Here is a 22,692-nt window from a genome sequence, read left to right on the forward strand (position 1 = left end):
CACATCGGCACTGTCAAGTACGCCGACGTTATCACGTGTAGGATCACAAGGCTACATCACTATTTTATGTGTCTTGAAATGTTATTATTAAGTTCCAGTGGTATTCTGTTGTACAACATAGATGGGAAATTGTGTAAATACAGCTCTAAAGTAGTTGAACGTGGCACAACTTGAAGTTACACCTTTGTGATTTTGAAAATCAAGATATACTTTTTGGGTAAATGAATATTTGCTGACCCATGGGCCAAATGTTTTAATAAGGATAAACATAATTTTTATTATGTTCTAAAAAGGTGATTGACTTTTGTGTCATTGTACATGTAGTTACACCTTTGTATGCTTTACAAAACCAACCAAACAAGTTAAGTGAAGGTGTGCGCCAAGGTGATGTGTCTATGTTTGCATTATTTACTTCAATGGCGAAAACATTTATCTCCAATCCAAACTCCGTTTGGTTAGTATCCATGAACTCGACCAACTATATGTTGTGTGAGTGAAGCGTCGTTCATCCTTCCTTTTTCATATTTTCAAATACAAGATAATTATGTTTATGAAATATAACCGATTTATCTGGTTACCTCAAGTGCCTAGTGGTTCAGACATCCATACCCGTACATTTTATTGAACATGCTTGAGGTGTCGCATATTTAAGTAAGACTGGTTATCTGGTTACCTCAACTGCCAAGTAGGGGTTACCCCTTACAACAGGCCACGGGCAGACAAGTAGGTCACACCATAGCCTTGCTCCAAGGTTGTTCTGAAAGAAAAGTCCATGGATGTGTAGTAATTCTATCCTCCTAATTGGCAAGTCTAGATATGTGGACTAAGGACTCCATTCTCTTGTTTCCTATTATTTACATAATCTAGAATTAATTATTTAAGCTAATAAATATTGCCTTAGTGCAAGTCTAGTCACACAGCCGTCTGTGTGCTGTGCCTTCAGGGAAACGTGAGAACGTGAGAATGAAACTGAATGAACTTCCTACCGTGCCAAAGGTTTAGCTATCTGGCCTGGTTAAAACTGAATGACACAGCTTGGCTCCATTTCTGAAAAACATTAAAAAAAACAGAGGGAAGTCATGTTACAAAAGTAAGAAACCCTGCCTTTACTGGGCCGAAAAATGGGTCAATCCCGCTGACGTGATTTGAATAACAGAATATTCAGGGTTCGTTTAGGGAGGTTATCCTGCTATATATAGTTCCGTGAGAGTGAGCTATGACAATACTGACACATTTCAAACAAAGACTGGCTGTCGTCAACGTTGCCACACGAGAGAGCACTGTTGGCATATAGAGACTGCTATACTCTAAGCCCTTTATGGGGGTGCGAGTTTAATGCTCATATGAATATCATCCTTACACAGAGACGGACGAACACGATGTACGCGCACTTGGTTCGCTGTTGGTACACGAAGTCAGCTAGACACCATCACCGAGTTTGCACTCCCCGTCAAACTCCCCGGATTGAGACGGGGATGCTATCAGCTCAACTAATTACCATATTAATTTGTACCATTGTTATTCTTATTTCCTTTTCTGTTATGAGTGGAAATCTCAAAAGTCCTTAAACATGGTGTATATTTTATTGAAGGCACAATTAACACTACGTAAAAATTGATTCGTTATTCCGGAAATTTGTTATAAGATTTTACTGGACATTATACCTTATTAAGAATTCTGATTATTCTTTAATCGGGTAGATACAGATTATACGGGATTAGTTTTATTGTTTTATTAATAAACAGTACCATTGTAAAAAGTTTATATGTTCAAAGTCTGTATTATTAATTCTGTAATGCGGTTCTTGTAAAGCTTTGTTGTCATTGTCGAATATACAAGAATTCAAGTACTGATTTCGTTTCTAAGTCAGTTACGAACGAGATGTGCAATTTTTAAAAGTTTTTGTCTGTTATGAATTTATTTATGATCCTACAGACGGCCATTTTTGCATCACTTACTTCACACTCTCAATTGATATGTAGGTTGTATCTTTCAACAGGGGGCGGTTGGGTAGCCTCGCGGTTAAAGTGTTCGCTCGTCACGCCGAAGACCCGGTTCGATTCCCGACATGGGTACAATGTGTGAAACCCATTTCTATATTGATATTGCTGGAATATTGCTAAAAGCGGCGTAAAACTCACTCACTCTTTAAACAGTCTAGGTCAACCATAAGAGTTAGTGAGTGAGTTTGGTTGAACGCTGCTTTTGAAGAGTATGTCAGCTATATCAGGGCGTGTCAGCTCGATGTGGGAAGACAGATGATAACTTACCTAGTTGAGAGCGGAAGGTCTGTGTTTCAACCCCCAGGCCGCGTCATACGAGGAGACGTTAAAAGGTGAGTGAGTGAGTAGGGTTTAACGCCGCTTTTAACATTATTCCAGTTATATCACGGCGTGTCAGCTTAATGTGGGAAGGAAAGCCCGAAGTGATGCAGGTCTCAAACGTTTACCACTTCGGTGAAACCCACGAGCACGGGTATGGTGCTGACAAACCTAGAAACATAATCGGGGCGAACCGGGATTCGAACCCACAATCATAGGTTTCTGGCGTGCCTAAGGGACGCAACTATAGCGCAGCGAATGGCGGCGCTATAGACGACTGGGCCATCCGTGCCCCCCGATAAAAGGTGGAATTTGTTACATGAAGGTGACGAAACAAGGACTTGTCTGCTCGGAGTATAGTGTGTCTGAGTAGAGTATGGATCTATGTTACACTGCGGCATGGTATATCAGTGGGCTAACACTTTAAAACCGGTTCTATTACGTTGTGGGAAAATGACACACACGCACATACACACTCTCTCTCTCTCTCTCTCTCTCTCTCTCTCTCTCTCTCTCTCTCTCTCTCTCTCTCTCTCTCTCTCTCTCTCTCTCTCTCTCACACACACACACACACACACACACACACATACATACACATGCACACACATACACACGCACCCTCTCTCTCACTCACACACACAATCACACTGAAAATAATATTGAACGTTCATTTAAACCCCTTTTCACCTCACTTCACTTCTCATCACCACTCTCATCCCCTCCATCAGACAAGGATATGATAGTGGCAACCCAGGGACGCAAGGGACGCAAGGGACGCAAGTCTGCACAGCAAATTGCGGCGGCTTACACGATTGGACATACGTAGAAACATAATCGGGGCCAACCGGGATTCGGACCCACAATCATAGGTTTCTGGCGTGCCCAAGGGACGCAACTCTGCACAGCGAATGGCGGCGCTATAGACGACTGGGCCCCCCGTGCCCCCCGTTAAAAGGTGGAATTTGTTACATGAAGGTGACGAAACAAGGACTTGTCTGCTCGGAGTATAGTGTGTCTGAGTGGAGTATGGATCTATGTTACACTGCGGCAAATTGCGGCGCCTTACACGACTGGACATACGCAGCTGCAGTTACAGACACAATATGTCAGTTGTAACTACTGTCATAGTTGTAAAATTGATCATTTTTTCCTCAATATTTATATTATAATTAACTGTGGTAATAGTCTTTATTTTGTTATATTAAGTTAAATGTAAGGTGTTGTATTCAATCAGTCTCACATGTGAAGGTCGCAGCTATCTAGAAATTACATAACATCCTTAGAGCATGGTCAGTATTATCTATCTGTATGTGTCTCAGCCTCCATCGCAATGAGCGCTTGTCACACGTTTGCTGATACGTCCAACTCATATCAATATTTTCGGACTACTTCATCAATTATTATTCAACTTATGTGGACATCACTTGGTCAAACTTCTTAGGCAAGCCTTAATCCCTAATCTCGGCGCACGAACTCAAATTTTCTTATCAAGCTGATACTTGAACATGCAGTAAATTCGTGACCATTCAAGGTGTCTAGAGTATATATACTGGCTAGCCCCGGGGGTACCTCACTGTCGAGAAATCCCCAATAAAGGAGCTGTCTATAGACACTTTGTTTGGTTTCTTTGAAGGTAAGTCATGTTCACTTTACTATTTCTCTAAATTTATAAGTTAAAAATTGTTTTATAATTTGTATCGTATATGGAGCAATATTATCAGCTGTAAAGGTATTTAATCTTATGTTATTGACCATGTATAAGTGTAAATATATTAAGTGGGTTGTATCTATTTAACGGACTTATCTGTCAAATGTATGTGCGTTAGGTTTAGACAAATCTATCGTTTAAGTATTATCTCCACGGTATAGCATATATTAAATATCAAACATATTATGATGTTAACACTCGGGTGTCGTGGTAGCAAGCTGTGTAATTTATCTGCGTGTTGATATTTTAGTGTGATTCAGTTATTTTGTATATGTGAAAACGTCGTGTAAATGCAGACGAACTATCTCACTTTGATCAGACCTTTTATATCACACGAGGTATGTACATTATCTTTTAATGTAAGGATTCTATGATGAACAATACATTGCATGTATTACTTGTTCATAAGCAGAATCCAGACTGTTTTAAATCATTTTTTTATAAGAGTTATTTGATGGAACTAGCCTGGCAGACAACGTTAATTTCTGTAGCTAATACATGATGTATTTACATCACACATATTAATGCTAATAGCACAACTAAGCCAGAGCTCAAATCAGTAATAATATCCATGTAATCATTTAGTTAATCTGTTAGCGATGTACAAATAAGATAGGTAACTCTCTTGTACTTAAATAGGTCTGAGCATAATGCATTTGTAACACAGCTTCAGCAAACATGTCTACATTACGAGCAATGCCTAAAATGTACATATATCCATATATTATACCATTCAGTAATGTGAATGGACATTTGTTAATGGGCCCGTTACCTCAGTGTATGTGATGCTATCAGATATAGATTGTTTGCTGCAGTAGTTTAGATGAATTATAGATATGGCCTTCAAGTATAACATATAACAGCATAAAACAATGAATGATTTATGCTCAGAAGTACAGCCAACGCACGTTGTTATTTATATTTAAATCTGCGTACATTCGATACCGATATTGGGTTTAACTAGGTTTATACGTAAATAAGACATACCTTATGGCGGTCCCATTTAGCAAGGCGTAATCATAATTAGGAGTGGCTGAAAATAAGTATCACATAAGATTATGTAAGCTTTGTTCACAGGTATCTTTGTAGACTGACTTTAATATTGTTATTTGTAATTGGTTGTTTTATCACTTAGCCCATGATATATTGGTATATCATGACATTTACACTCTTATGTATAATCGTTGTTTAATATCACGCACTATTGTGATAACTGCTTCTTTTATGGAAACTGTAAATGTTCTATATGACTTTGTCCTTTATATGTAAAAATATTTCTTATTTTAAATGTGAATTGACTGTCGAGAAATCCCCAATAAAGGAGCTGGCCATAGCCACTTTGTTTGGTTTCTTTGAAGGTGTTGCCCGATCCAGAGCTAACTCCCCAAGCCTAATTCTAACTCAAAGAAATTTCCATATTTACTGATGAAATAATGAGGAATCTGATGAATGGGCTATATACATACGGATAGTTTATAGTGATACATTGGATTACCATTATAACCTAGATTCCCACCTTTCCACCGGCAATATCATCAGGTCCTTTATCTTCTGCCCACACTTTCCAATAATCATGGGCGGATACGGCTTTTTTTTTTAAAAAACAGGAGGGTGGGGGGTGGGGGCGGGGGGGGGGGGGGGGGATGGGGGGGGGGGGGGGGTGCACACAATTAAAATCTATTTATTGTCTTTGGTGGTAATTTATACAGAAATTTATACACACACCCCTCTGTATCCGCCCATGATAATCATAATCATTGGGGTGATACACACACATCCCAACGCCCACATCTACTACAACAGACAAAAGAAAAATCAGAACCCTGAAAAAGCATTTGCAAAACAGTAATTGAAATCAAAGAATTATACAGTACAAGTCATAGAAAACACACAGTCTGGTTGTCATCAAATGTTTCCCGCTGTTTCCGCAGGTCGTGAATCGTGCACCAGATGAAGGAGCAAGCATATACTCCGAAACGTTGTGTTCCTCATTATAAAGAAGCTGACATCCATAAATTATCTTCTTTACGCGTATGACTTCTAAATGCCTTTCAAAATGCCTTTTTGTTTGTTTGTTTGTTTGTTGTTTAACGCCACACTCAACCAATTCAACCAATTGCACACAATATATGCCAGGTAACAGTCAGAAAGAGCGAATGAAGTATATTCCAGCTTTATGACGGCGGTCTGTAAAATAATCGAGTCTGGACCAGACAATCCACTGATTGACATCATGAGCATCGATCCACGCAATTGGGATACGATGACATGCATCAACCAAGTCAGCGTGCCTGACCACCCGATCCCGTTAGTCTCCTCTTACGACAAGCATAGTCGCCTTTTTCGGCAAGCATGGGTTGCTGAAGACCTATTCTACCCAGGATCTTCACGGGTCGCAAAGACTTGATAAGCCAGACAGACTATAATTTAACCAACAATGCAATGAGCTGTAGCTCTTAATCCCATATAAAAACATTCAGTGCAAAGGCGCAGTGTTACGACGTAAATTGTAATAAAAAGGTAAATTGTAATACTTGCAGCAAATTGTAATAATTTTGACGTAAATTGTAATAACAACGTAAATTGTAATAACATTTGACGTAAATTGTAATATGCAAATTGTAATAAAAATTGACGTAAATTGTAATAATCTCAACTTGCGGTAAAATGTAATAACTTTTTACGTAAATTGTATTTACCTTATAAGTTAAGTGTCAAAGGCGTTAAATGACTATAACCTATCCTTGTCAGGGTTGGCACAGGGTTTATCGTACAATCGCCATTAAAGTATGGGTGTGGGGGAGGATTTAGGTCGTTATCGTACATTGTTGTATAATTATATGTATATATAAACGCATTGGAATTTCATTTTTATGGTTGTCCAGAAGAGGATTAATTACTAGAATTAACTTAGTTTTCTTATTTATTTGAGAAATACTCTTTGTGTTTTGTACTTAATTGTAATATATCCTATTGACGATTTTCATCATACTTGTTCATATTTAACCTAATGGAATCATATTTCAATTGGTAAAGTAGGTAGTAATATACACAATGGAATAATCAAACGTAACAAACTTACACAAATATATTGATGTGTAAATGTGGAAAGTCTGACCTTTACTGACTGAAGCAAATGTATTTATTTTGCAACTGTATATTTGTACATATTTTATGTGGTGAGGGGTTTACTAAGTTGCAAGAACTTGTCCCCAATACAGTTCTCATTTTGTTCTGTGAATAAAATATGTTTAAACTAAACTAAACTAGCAAATGGATGACATGTCATTCTGCAGTAGTCTGTGTGCAAGCTTATTTATACATGTTCATATACATAATATCAATTTATTATTATTCAAGTTTCAATTTTTTTAACGTTGCTCGGAGGATGTAAAGCAAATAATGACAATGTCCTGGGCGATGTACATGTACATGTAGGTATGTGAACCCGGAAGGACTACCTTTATCAATTATTTTACGTGCTGCTTGTGTCATGTCTGTATTGTTAGAATGATACTCTAGCAACTGTACACATCGAAATATATGACTGAAAGATCCATCCTCGGGTTAAAAATGATGGATTACATTAGGTACGTCTATTCGATAAATAGGTTAATTGATTTATCATCCAATAGTAGCTTAGCTAGGAGTCCATTGCGATAACATTGAGTTACGAGTTACCGAAGAGAACTCTGTGCAACCGGACCCTGAAATTTGTCGATTTGCATTAGAGGTTTACTTTATTTGATAAGGAGCAAATGACCGTTTCCTTGAAACAAACGAGACAATTCAATCGTATTTATACATTATATTTTGACGAAGAATTCAAATACAACAAATGAGTGACAGATCTCCTGTGCAATGTCAAAGAAAAAAAAACAGTCGTCAGCAAATGCAGCATAGATTTCCCATGCATGGGAAAGGAGAATACTTAATACATAACATTATATATACAATATACAATTATTAATATCAAAAGAGGGGCGTGGATATTCTTTACCTACATTGCATATACTTTTAGATATTGTGTATTCTCGATCTCTGTGAACTTCTCACAGATAAATAAATAATAATAAATAAATGCAAACCATGTTACCTTATGTAATATTTGTAGCAATGTATGATTAACATATGGATCATTAATGTAACATAAAATAAAGTATATTTAATGAAATAAATGAATAAATGTAACTGTCTTGATTCCTTTCATATGTCATGAAGAACAAACAACAACTTACTGACAACTTTTGCTGGGATAATAACTCCTTGCCCCAACAACAAAAACAGAATCCATCATGATAACGGCACGAAATCATAATTTAAAGCATACACAAATAATATCCGGTATCTTCGGGCATGTCTTGTTGAGTTTCAAAGAGCATCAGAATGTATAATAAATTTGTTGCAATCAATTATTGCTGAAATATATCTGTTTTGATCAAAATTGAAAGGATGGAAAATCTATAATGAAAAGGGTTTTGTCACTTACGTAAATATTCTGTTGACCTTATACGAAGATTATTCTAAGATCATTAAACTCGGCAATCGTTGATGGATTGTGCCAAGCAACCTTGTTACCAAATTTGGTACCTCACGTATAATGCGGTACATAATTTTCGAAACAGATAATTACGTTTTTCATAAGTTATCACTAATTTGTGACATATATACGGACAAAAATTACCTCAGAGGATAATCTTCCCTGGGGGTTTAAGAGGATTAAAATAATTCACACACACACACACACACACACACACACACACACACACACACACACACACACACACACACACACACACACACACACACACACACACACACACACACACACACACACACACACACACACACACACACACACACACACATACATACAAACACATACACACATATGTATTTATGTATGTATGTATGTATGTATGTATGTATGTATGTATGTATGTATGTATGTATGTATGTATGTATGTATGTATGTATGTATGTATGTATGCCAGTAAATACGACCTCTATATGTCATTGGTATCAGATCTATGACTGCACTTCTACATAATAAAATATAGTTCCAAGTGAAAGATGAGTGACACTACTTTGTGAGAGGTCCCACAATGGGCAATTAAAGGTTATACAAAATGTAACAAATGAACAAAGTAAGATATTTTAACAGATAAAATAGAAACACAAACCTGTAGATATACGAATTAGAATGTACCAAATACATTCGATAAACGTATCTTCTACGTAGATAAAAGTATGTCCAACGAAGACATAAGTATATTCTTCGTAGATACTACGTTTTTCATTTTTTATCACTAATTTGAGACGGACAATAATCCCCTGAAAGCATAACTTCCAATAACTCCAACAAACAACAAGCACTGTAATGAAATTACAACATACTTTGTTAAAATTCTGATGAAAAGACTAGTAACTATCTAAGAAACCAAATCATACTGTTGCTGCGATACTTGGGCCTCATCAGCATAGACACACAAACACAAACATACACAAACACACACACACACACACATACGCACGCACGCACGCACGCACGCACGCACGCACGCACGCACGCACACACACACGCACGCACACGCACACGCACACGCACATACACACACATACATTCACACATACACACGGGCGCGCGCGCACGCACACACACACACACACACACACAGATACAGACACAAACACGTGTTGCACACACTACATACCCATAAAAAAACAACCCCACACAAACCTTATATGTATGTACATGTATGTATGTATGTATGTATGTATGTATGTATGTATGTATGTATGTATGTATGTATGTATGTATGTATGTATGTGCGCGCATGTAGGTGTGTATGTAATGACAGTAAATGTGAGCTCTATGTCATTAGTATCACATATATGACTGCACTTCTACATACTCTAGATGACAGTATCATGTACGTAGATGAAAGTATGTAAGTGGACGATAGTATCTAGATGGCACACTATCATCTACGTAGAAGAAACTATCATATACGTAGATGAAAGTATCTTCTACGTGGATGATAGTATCTTCTACGTAGATGATAGTATTTTCTACGCAGATGGTAGTATCTTCTACGTAGATGATAGCATGCCACAAACATCACATCACTTCCAATAAATGTCTTTCACTATGTACCAGCCAAAACCACTGTACTCAAGGTACAACCAGGCATTGGTCCACTTCTGATGGCAAATCACTTTCTTCAGCTCTAATGCAAGTCCACTACCTTTTCCATTAGCCTTCGGACACTGATAACAGTCGGTAAATTTTCTACTTAGTGTGGGGTGTGAGAACTTTTTGAAACTTGATATATCGAACATTGTTGTATATATATAAACTCACCGGAGGGTTATTTCTGTAGGTTAAGTACGTGGTTATCAACACAATGTATTTATATATAAAAATATATGTTTGGGATGCTTTCCTTGCATTTAAAGTGTGTTAGCAGTAGTTGAAAAGAGCGATTCAGCATGAAACCAAATTTGAAATAGGGTAAAACAGTTGTTAGATAGTGTATGAAATACCCTCTGAAGACATATATTGCAGTCTCAAATTTAGATAAAAGTATGTCCAACGAAGACATAAGTATATTCTTCGTAGATACTACGTTTTTCATTTTTTATCACTAATTTGAGACGGACAATAATCCCCTGAAAGCATAACTTCCAATAACTCCAACAAACAACAAGCACTGTAATGAAATTACAACATACTTTGTTAAAATTCTGATGAAAAGACTAGTAACTATCTAAGAAACCAAATCATACTGTTGCTGCGATACTTGGGCCTCATCAGCATAGACACACAAACACAAACATACACAAACACACACACACACACACATACGCACGCACGCACGCACGCACGCACGCACGCACGCACACACACACGCACGCACACGCACACGCACACGCACATACACACACATACATTCACACATACACACGGGCGCGCGCGCACGCACACACACACACACACACACACAGATACAGACACAAACACGTGTTGCACACACTACATACCCATAAAAAAACAACCCCACACAAACCTTATATGTATGTACATGTATGTATGTATGTATGTATGTATGTATGTATGTATGTATGTATGTATGTATGTATGTATGTGCGCGCATGTAGGTGTGTATGTAATGACAGTAAATGTGAGCTCTATGTCATTAGTATCACATATATGACTGCACTTCTACATACTCTAGATGGCAGTATCATGTACGTAGATGAAAGTATGTAAGTGGACGATAGTATCTAGATGGCACACTATCATCTACGTAGAAGAAACTATCATATACGTAGATGAAAGTATCTTCTACGTGGATGATAGTATCTTCTACGTAGATGATAGTATTTTCTACGCAGATGGTAGTATCTTCTACGTAGATGATAGCATGCCACAAACATCACATCACTTCCAATAAATGTCTTTCACTATGTACCAGCCAAAACCACTGTACTCAAGGTACAACCAGGCATTGGTCCACTTCTGATGGCAAATCACTTTCTTCAGCTCTAATGCAAGTCCACTACCTTTTCCATTAGCCTTCGGACACTGATAACAGTCGGTAAATTTTCTACTTAGTGTGGGGTGTGAGAACTTTTTGAAACTTGATATATCGAACATTGTTGTATATATATAAACTCACCGGAGGGTTATTTCTGTAGGTTAAGTACGTGGTTATCAACACAATGTATTTATATATAAAAATATATGTTTGGGATGCTTTCCTTGCATTTAAAGTGTGTTAGCAGTAGTTGAAAAGAGCGATTCAGCATGAAACCAAATTTGAAATAGGGTAAAACAGTTGTTAGATAGTGTATGAAATACCCTCTGAAGACATATATTGCAGTCTCAAATTTAGAAGTTTTAACTCAATTTCAGAAAAAAAGTGATAAGGGTAGGCAATTAGAACTAGGTAAAAAAATCGGAGCAAAATATAATTTGACTTTTTGGTAGGTCACCAGTCATTTCATTGGAATTTCACTGTTATTACAGTGCTTGATGTTAGCCCAAATTACTTTAATCCTCTTAATCTTTCAGAGGAGTTTATGTTTTCAGGGGATTATTGTACGTATATATTTCGTATCAAGGTTTCTTGGCGCAATCCACAAACGATTGTCGAGTTTAATGATCTTCAAGTACGTTTCAAGGTCAAAGAGAAAATTTACTTTAGTGACAAACATATTTTCATTATAAATTTTCAATTCCTTTCTATTTGGATACAAGCAGATATATTTAGCAATTGATTGCAATAAATTTATGATAATTCGTATACTCTTTGGAACTGTACAAGAGTTATCCGAAGATACCGGATGTTATTTGTGTATGCACGGGATCTGTCAACTCATTTGTTGTATTTGAATTCTTCGTCAAAATAAAATGAATTGTATAAATATGATTAAATTCCCTCGTTTGTTTCAAGAAAAGGATCATGTACTCCTTATCAACTCGTATAGCGTTTCCACTGCAAATCGACACACTGGTTGACCAGCCCGTGTTTGTACCCTTCGTCATCACTCGTTCAGTCGTGTCGAACTGGTCAACGTACTGTTGAAGCAAGTCATGCAAAAAACATCTTGAATAGCCTTATAAGAGTATTGAACAATATGTCACAATTAAGTTATTTGTCGAATATACGGTTGTGTAACCCATCATTTTGAACTCGAGGATGGATCTTTCAGTCATTTAAATTTATCGATGTTGACACCACCCTTCAATGACGATTGTACGATAGAGCCTATACCAACCATCCCTAACTTAACAGTTTTGTACGTTTGTCATCATACACAGTATTTCTCGAATTGTACATGTGAAACGCAAGCTCAACTGACAAAGATCATTTCTAGTAAGTTGGCGTCTTGGACACTACGGTAGTAAGGTTATTACAATTTACGTAAGAATTTATTACAATTTACCGCAAGTAGAGATTATTACAATTTACGTCAATTTTTATTACAATTTGCGTATTACAATTTACGTCAAATATTATTACAATTTACGTTGTTATTACAATTTACGTCAAAATTATTACAATTTGCTGCAATTATTACAATTTACCTTTTTATTACAATTTACGTCGTAACACGCAGTTATAGTGAAAACAGTAAGGTGAAGATCACAGTTATGATATATAACAAACCTAAGCAATATTAAAACAAAACATAACAGTAGATTAGTTCCTATAAAATAAAACCAGGCTATAGATCACTAGCAACCAAAGCTAGACCACCTCACGTGGAATCATGGAAACTTACAGTGCTTTTGCTTCCTGCATGATTCTCGGCAGGATTTATTCCATCACTTTGGTTACCAGTGGTTGTGTGTTATGCCAACCAATATTAAAAATAGAAGCACAATCAATACACTAGTTGATATTATACACTTCAAGATAAATGGACTCACTCCAACTGTCAGGGGGGCAATAATATTTACACGACTTTAACCCCCCGAGTGCCACAACCTTCAATAAGCTCAGTTGGTAATAGTGAGTGAGTGATTTTGGTTTAACGCCGCTTTTAACAGTATTCCAGTTATATCACGGCGTGTCAGCTTAATGTGGGAGGAAAGCCCGAAGTGATGCAGGTCTCAGACGTGTACCACTTCGGTGAAAACCACGAGTACGGGTATGGTGCTGACAAACCTAGAAACATAATCGGGGCGAACCGGGATTCGAACACACAATCAAAGGTTTCTGGCGCGTTCAAGGGGACGCAACTCTGCACAGCGAATCGCGGCGCCTTAGACGACTGGGACACCCGTGAATTAACTGTATGAAGAGTACAGATAGAGCCAAAGAAGCAAGCACCTCCACTTCCCCGTCAACGCAAAACCTTTTTTTTGCTGGCTATAGACTATAGGCTAAAGACCGAAACGGACTATATAACGGCCGTGTGATTTCTACATCTGAATAATAACGACTGGCGAAGTGGGAAGCAGATACACTAGTCTGACTCTGTGTAGGTCAAATGCCGGTCAAATTGTGTACTTCGTAACAGTGTGCGTTGTGGAGACGGTACGGCAGTAGGAACAGGGATTTCGGTAAGGTTGAGAAAGGTTATTGTGTTGATGTGTCTGTGATTAGGGGAGACAGGATTCAGGGACTAACTGTTTCACTCCTATATATATCTTCTCACCCACACTGCAGCGTTCTGGTCGCACTGGCAGCCTTGCTCCAAATAATGTTTTCTCTCTATCATACTTAAAAAAACACATGTTACTTTTTTGTTGTGGTGATCGACATTTGCGTTAAGTGATATGAATTTATTTGAATTCTGACTTGAGCTGTTATCTTTAGCATTCGCGAGGGAAATACGTTGGGTATAGAAATTGTGATATTATGATTCCATTAATATCTCTGTTTGCCAAATGAAGGGGGGGGGGGGGGGAGGAGGAGATAGGGTTGGACTTAAATAACGCGCGTGCGTGCGTGCGTGCGTGCGTGCGTGCGTGCGTGTGTGTGTGTGTGTGTGTGCTTGTGTGTGTGTGTGTGTGTGCCGATTTTATAGTGCTAGCCTACTATCTCCGGTAGTAATAACAGATCATAGTCCCATCTTTGGTAGTAATAACAGGTTATAGTCCGATCTTCGGTAGTAATAACAGATCATAGTCCGATCTTCGGTAGTGAGTGAGTGAGTGAGTTATTATTTAAAGTCACAGCGGCAATATTTCAGCCATATCGTGACTTGAACAAGGTATAGCTTATACAAAAAAAACTGTCGTCAAAGGACAGTACAACAACTAGCAAGATATCACAGATTATAACTTTAAAACTAGTTTTAGAACAATAAAATGATTGGATTATGACAGACGACACTTCATAAAAACAGGCTATTGATCACCAACAACTAAAGGTAGGCCACCATACCAGGGACCAAGGGGGCTTATAGTACTTTTGCTACCTGCATGGACCCCGGCAGGATTTACACCAACCCTTCAGTTATTGGTGAGTGTGGAGAATTTAGCCAAAATTAAAATAAACAATCATTCTACGATTAAAAACCTGGCATATATGAATTACTTTGAATGAAGTGGGCTTACGCACCCTCTCAGGGGGACAATAATTTTACGCTACTTCAACCCCCATCAAGGGTACAACCACTAACAATCTCAGTTCAGAATTATATAGTACCAATTTATAAAATATATAACTTTCTACATCAAAATTTATTAAGCAATTCAATTTCTTTTAAAAAATCAATGATTAAATGAGAGTTTATGTTAAAAAGATCCTTGAGTGATGAAACTTTGAAATAGTTATCCCTTGCGATGGAAAAATCAATACAGTCAAGCAGGACATGCTTGACTGTGATCCTTTCATCACAAGGGATGCAGAAGGGAGGATCTTCACCTTTTAAAATATATTCCTGAGTGTAACGGGAATGGCCAATACGACATCGTCTTAAAATGACCTCTTCAAATCTGGACTGACAACCCAAGTAGGTATAACCAATATTTGCTTTTATTGCATGTAATTTATTTATACCTACTTGAGTGTCCCACTTCTTCTGCATTAGATCTCTGATGTAACATCTAATAACAGGTTTATAATCACTGTATGGTAGAAGAAGTGGTGTCACAGATTTGCTGAGTGCTGCTTTTGCAGCAGCATCAGCCATGGTATTACCAACAATTCCAACATGGCTCGGCAACCAACAAAAGACGATGTCGTATTGGGCAGTGGCGAGAACATTATACAATTCTAAAATATCAAGAAGCAGTGGATGATCTGAAGAACAATTATGTATGGCCTGAAGGCATGACAATGAATCAGAAAAGATTATGAACTGTTGAGATGACTAGTTTTGAATGTATTCCAATGCTATAAGAATAGCATTAGCCTCAGCCGTAAAAATAGAACTATTACCAGGAATTCGTGAAGACACTCTTTTAGATCCAATGACAGTGGCACTTGAAACTTTGCCACCGTCCTTTGAACCATCGGTAAAAATAGAGCGGTGAGAATCATATTTTGACCTTAATTGGGCATATTCTTGTTGATATACCAATGGGTTTGTGTCAGTTTTCTTTAGGGTAGTTAGTGTTAGGTCTACCTCTGGTTTAACTAGTTGCCAAGGAGGTGTAGACAGTAGCCGGGTAGGTGAGATAAGAGAAAGATCAATATTAGCTGCTGTAATATGTGGCTGAAGTCTGAACCCTAGTGGAGGAACAAGTTTTGGTTTTGAATGAAATAATGTGGCATACATGGGATTAAACACACACTCATATGCTGGATTCGAAGGATTTGAGTACAATTTAGTCACATATTGTAACGAAAGTTTGATTCGACGGTGTTTTAGAGATGGCTCATCGGCCTCTACATATAAGCTATCGACTGGTGATGTTCTAAAGGCTCCAAGACAAAGTCTCAGGCCTTGATGATGTACTGAATCTAATAATTTTAAGTTGCTTTTACAGGCCCCACCATAAATGATGGAGCCATAATCGAGTTTGGAACGGATGAGAGAACGATATAAATGAAGGAGAGTTGTCTGATCCCCTCCCCATTTTGAATGAGAAACGACTTTCAACAAGTCAATTGCCTTCAGACATTTAGTCTTCAGATATTTGATATGTGGTAAAAATGTTAGATGATTATCAAATATAATACCCAAGAACTTGGCTTCCTTAACAACTTTAATAGGAAAACCAGCCAAAAATAGTTCAGGGTCTTTATGCGGCTTATATTTGCGGCAAAAATGGATACAGTTTGTTTTGATTTTGGAGAACTTAAACCCATTCTCTAGACACCATTTCTGTATTTTATTGAGACATAATTGTAGCTGTCTCTCAATAGTGTGCATATTTTTACCACGACAAGATAAATTAAAATCATCTACGAAAAGTGACCCATCCACTGCATCATTTAAAACCTTTGAAAGACTATTGATTTTAATACTAAATAGAGTAACTGACAAAATACTTCCTTGTGGGACACCCTGCTCCTGATTATAATGTTCAGACAGGGTTGATCCCACTCGGACTTGAAATTGCCTGCCGGTTAAAAACTGTGATATAAAATGTGGTAAGCGGCCTCTCAGACCAAAATCGTGTAAATCTTTTAAAATGCCATGTTTCCAGGTAGTGTCGTAAGCTTTCTCAAGATCGAAAAATATTGACACTGCATGTTGTTTGTTAACAAGAGCATTTTTCACAAACGATTCCAATCGGACTAAATGATCAATTGTACTACGATTTTTGCGGAAACCACATTGAATATTCGTTAGTAGGTTATTGGTTTCTAAGAACCAAACTAATCTATTATTTACCATTCGCTCCATGGTTTTACAGACACAACTGGTTAAAGATATAGGACGGTAATTGTAGGGATCTGTATGATCCCGACCAGGTTTTGGGATAGGGACTACAATGGCATTATGCCAAGAAGGAGGAAAATTCCCCGACGTCCATATTTGGTCAAATATATCTAAAAGTGTTTCTAGACATGATATAGGCAAATGTTTTAGGAGCTGATAGTGAATATTATCAGCACCAGCCGCTGTATCATGAGCTTGCCCTTGGGCTGTAAGTAGCTCATGGAAGGAAAACACTTCATTATAGTCCTCCCCGTTATCAGAGTTAAAATTAACAGTTTTCTTTTCCTGTTGTTTCTGATATTTTATGAATTCAGGGACATAATTAGACGATGATGAATGTTTTGCCAATGTTTCACCAAGTTTATTGGCAATGTCTGATTTATCAGTTAATAACTGATCACCTTCCTTAAGATGGTGAACAGAAGACTTTGATCCTTTGCCTTTAATTTTTTGTATCATGTTCCATACTTTGGATATAGGAGTACGGGAATTTATCCTGGAGACGTAGTTCCTCCAAGATTGGCGCTTATTTTGTTTATAAGCCCGCCTTGCTTTTGCATTTGTAATTTTTACTTGATCTAAATTATGAACTGTGGGATGTCGGCGGAAGAACTTTTCCGCTTTCTTCCTACACTTCCGTGCCTGTTTACATTCGTAGGTAAACCACGGTTTGCGAATATGAGGATTTGCAGAGGACTTAGGAATTGCCTCATCAGCTATTGCATGGAGCTGATCTGAAAACAATTGAATCGGATCTTCAACATTTTGAAAATGATGAGGGATTAATTTTGCAGTACACAATGTTTCATACAATGACCAATTGGCCTTTGTAAAATTCCACCTGGATGTGGAGGTTTCAGGATTCGGGTTCACAGATTTAAGAATGGTGGGAAAGTGATCGCTTCCGCAGAGGTCATCATGGACCGACCATTCAAACTCGTTAAATAGATTTGAATCGGTGAGAGACAGATCAAGGGCTGAGTATGTTCCAGTGGCAGGATGTAAATAGGTGTTCGAATCATCATTACAGATACACAAATTATTATCAGAAATGAATTCCTCAAGTATTTTCCCTTTATTGTTTGTGGTAACACTTCCCCACAGGGGGTTGTGTCCATTCAGATCACCCACGATGATACATGGCTTGGGGAGCTGATCATATAGATTTTGAAGATCAGATTGTCGAAGCAAAGTAGATGGAGGAATATATAAGGAACACAGAGTAAAGACAATGTTCAAAGTTAAACGAACAGCAACAGCTTGAAGATTTGAATTGAGAGCAACAGGGCTGTGAATCACGCCCTGTCTAACCAAGATAGACGACCCTCCAGTTGCTTTGTCACCTGGGGGAGAATATGAATGATGACAGTTATACTGTCTGATATCAAATTTATCAGTATTTTTAAGGTATGTCTCCTGAAGACATAAAGCAGACGGTTTAAAATCCTGTATCAATAATTGAATGTCATTAAAATTGTTTCTAAGTCCTCTGCAATTCCATTGTATCATATTGGACAATTGAGTCATGGAGGCTCAATTGGGGATCTCACACGCGAACGTGAGGACGAATTACTCCTACTGTCCTGTACAGACAGAGTCACCTCCATGTCAAGAGGCTCAAAGGAGTTGTGAAGAGATAGTTCTGGGGGCGAGGCTGCCGGAGATGTTTGTTTTCTATTCAATTTCTTTTTTTTCTTTTTGTCAAGTGAGCTGTCAAGTGAGCTGTCAAGTGGTTCAGTGTTTTTGTTCTTTTCTGGGACACCTGTGTCAGGCTGACTAGCAGTCAGAGTATCAGTCTGAGTGTCAGACTGAGTAGAAGTCTGGGTTGCTGAACTGGTCTGATTATCAGAAGTTGGTGGACTGATTCCAGCGGTATTAAGGGGCTGATCAGAATGGACCCATGACAGATCCGTTTGGCAGGAGATTGATGCAGTGGCAGTAGATATAGTTGCAGAACGTGTAACTGCGGCAGAGTAAGTAAGATGTGATGGAGTAGTGGATTGTTTAGTGAACAGCTTTCTCGCTTCTGCAAACGAAATGTTATTTTCATATTTCATTTTATTGATTTTTGATTCAAGTTGCCAAACAGGACATGACTTGGAAGAAGACAAATGTTGGCCACTACAGTTAGCACAAACAATGTCCTCCTCACAGTCTCTACCCTCATGGCTGCCAGCACAACGATGACATTTGACAGGTTTAGCACATGATTTAGAACCATGGCCAAAGGTTTGACATTGAAAACATCGGAGTGGATTTGGGATATACATATCCACTCCGATATTAACATAGCCAGCTTTGATTGATTGCGGTAAGGAAGAACGCGCAAAAGTGAACAGGTAAGTATGAGTATTAGTGACAACTCCATCGTTGATTCTGGTGAAACGTTTTACAAACGTAACACCTTGATCATCCAGTTCAGAAACAATTTCTTGTTCCGACATATCTGACAGGCATCGAGCTCTGTCCCGAACAATTCCCCGACACGAGTTCAGTGTTCTGTGCACGGACACAGCAACATCAACATTGGCAAACTGAGTAATTGATAAAAGATTCAGAGATTGCTGTCTCCGTGCACACTCCACAAGTAGGGAGCCAGACCGAAGACGGGTTACATTTTTGACTGCACCACAGATTCCAGAAACAGCTTTAGAAATCGCAAAGGGGTTCAGCTTTAATGGTTGATGATCAGCAGCCTCGATTACCAGGAAGCGAGCCCAAGAATCATTGTTATGAAAAACATTTTCAGTTAAACTGTCATTTTCGAGTCTTCTCTTTTTTTCACGATTTGAACCAGGGATTTGTTGCGCCATAATGACAGGAATTTATTCGGCACCCCTGTTCCCCACCCGCCATCGAGTGTCAAAAAGGGCGATGCCGAAGAGGAAGCCAGTCTACAACACCAGGGTTACAGGGGTGGTATACTCCAGTAAATACAACACGAAAAGCTACATTTGTCTACCAAAAGAAATGCCCAGCTGGTTCGGCCCGTGACAGAACATTGGAGACATATAGAATTCGGAGGTTGACATCACCAGATTGGCCCATGAGCCACCGCCTTCTGGCATAGGACTCTAGGCAATAAATATATTGGCATAAGTTGGAAGATCATATTACAACAGAAAACTTGTTAAATATGATATAGATCTAAAGTGGCACTTTTCCATGCACAGGGCATGGCGTGACCAGCCGATTGATAGAATCGGGCCAATTCTACCACCCGTCTAGGTGAAGTAAGGGTCGAAGTGGTGTGTTGGGCAAAAGGAACACCGGTTCCTGGCTCCATTGCCCTCAACCACCAGAATCCCGTCCTCCACCGACACAGGGGCGCAACCCACGGCAAACAGGTTGCCCAATTTGGTCGCCTCGTACGACCAGCAATGGGGTGCTGTGGAATTATTCTGCCCCGGTTCCACACGGGGGAAGAGCGATTAGCGTTACCCAGCACTCACCACGAGGAGGTTGCTCTTCACGAGTGCCTCTTCGGTAGTAATAACAGGTCATAGTCCGATCTTCGGTAGTAATAACAGGTCATAGTCCGATCTTCGGTAGTAATAACAGGTCATAGTCCGATCTTCGGTAGCAATAACAGGTCATAGTCCGATCTTCGGTAGTAATAACAGGTCATAGTCCGATCTTCGGTAGCAATAACAGGTCATAGTCCGATCTTCGGTAGTAGTAACATATCATAGCCCGATCTTCGGTAGTAATAACAGATCATAGTCCGATCTTCGGTAGTAATAACAGGTCATAGTCCGATCTTCGGAAGTAATAACAGGTCATAATCCGATCTTCGGTAGTAATAACAGATCATAGTCCGATCTTCGGTAACAAATCATAGTCCGATCTTCGGAAGTAATAACAGGTCATAATCCGATCTTCGGTAGCAATAACAGGTCATAGTCCGATCTTCGGTAGTAAAACCCGTCATAGTCCGATCTTCGGTAGTAGTAACAAATGATAGCCCGATCTTCGGTAGTAATAACACGTCATAGTCCGATCTTCGGTAGTAATAGTAATAACAAATCATAGTCCGATCTTCGGTAGTAATCACAGGTTATAGTCCGATCTTCGGTAACACTTATACCATCACAGAACCACACACTACAACACTCATACCATCACACAACCACACACTACAACACTCATACCATCACACAACCACATACTACAACACTGCATGCCATCACACAACCACACACTACAACACACATACCATCACACAACCCCACACTACAACACTCATACCATCACACAACCACACACTACAACACTCATACCATCACACAACCACACACTACAAAACTCATACCATCACACAACCACACACTACAACACTGCATGCCATCACACAACCACACACTACAACACTCATACCATCACACAACCACACACTACAACACTGCATGCCATCACACAACCACACACTACAACACTGCATGCCATCACACAACCACACACAACAACACTGCATGCCATCACACAACCACACACTATAACACTCATACCATCACACAACCACACACTACAACACTGCATGCCATCACACAACCACACACTACAACACTCATACCATCACACAACCACACACTACAACACTCATATCATCACACAACCACACACTACAACACTCATACCATCACACAACCCCACACTACAACACTGCATGCCATCACACAACCACACACTACAACACTCATACCATCACACAACCACACACTACAACACTCATACCATCACACAACCACACACTACAACACTCATACCGTCACACAACCCCACACTACAACACTGCATACCATCACACAACCACACACTACAACACTCATACCATCACACAACCACACACTACAAAACTCATACCATCACACAACCACACACTACAACACTCATACCATCACACAACCACACACTTCAACACTCATACCATCACACAACCACACACTACAACACTCATACCATCACACAACCACACACTACAAAACTCATACCATCACACAACCACACACTACAACACTGCATGCCATCACACAACCACACACTACAACACTCATACCATCACACAACCACACACAACAACACTGCATGCCATCACACAACCACACACTATAACACTCATACCATCACACAACCACACACTACAACACTGCATGCCATCACACAACCACATACTACAACACTCATGCCATCACACAACCACACACAACAACACTGCATGCCATCACACAACCACACACTATAACACTCATACCATCACACAACCACACACTACAACACTGCATGCCATCACACAACCACACACTACAACACTCA

The 22,692-nt window shown here is 38.9% G+C and overlaps 2 protein-coding genes across 3 annotated transcripts in view; one reads left to right on the top strand and one right to left on the bottom strand.

Moving 5' to 3' along the window:
• Nucleotides 1-1,104, bottom strand: part of LOC124123882 (DNA repair protein RAD51 homolog 1) — a 30,216-nt gene extending 29,112 nt beyond the window's left edge. Inside the window, exons 1-2 of the mRNA XM_048388599.1 lie at nt 987-1,104; nt 674-757 (exon numbers count right to left, since the gene is read on the bottom strand). The gene's annotated coding sequence lies outside the window, so the exon portion shown is untranslated. The remainder of the gene's footprint in view (nt 1-673; nt 758-986) is intronic.
• A 2,418-nt stretch (nt 1,105-3,522) lies between these two features.
• LOC124123876 (long-chain-fatty-acid--CoA ligase-like) overlaps nt 3,523-22,692 on the top strand; it is a 30,403-nt gene continuing 11,233 nt past the window's right edge. Inside the window, exon 1 of one of the 2 annotated variants that reach the window (XM_048388607.1) lies at nt 3,523-3,954. The gene's annotated coding sequence lies outside the window, so the exon portion shown is untranslated. Of the gene's footprint in view, nt 3,955-13,833; nt 14,105-22,692 lie in introns of those variants that run through there. The other variant, XM_048388606.1, reaches the window with a different exon arrangement.

The sequence above is a fragment of the Haliotis rufescens genome, unplaced genomic scaffold, assembly GCF_023055435.1.
Source record: "Haliotis rufescens isolate VD_foot unplaced genomic scaffold, xgHalRufe1.0.p SCAF_74, whole genome shotgun sequence".
Taxonomy (NCBI): domain Eukaryota; kingdom Metazoa; phylum Mollusca; class Gastropoda; order Lepetellida; family Haliotidae; genus Haliotis; species Haliotis rufescens.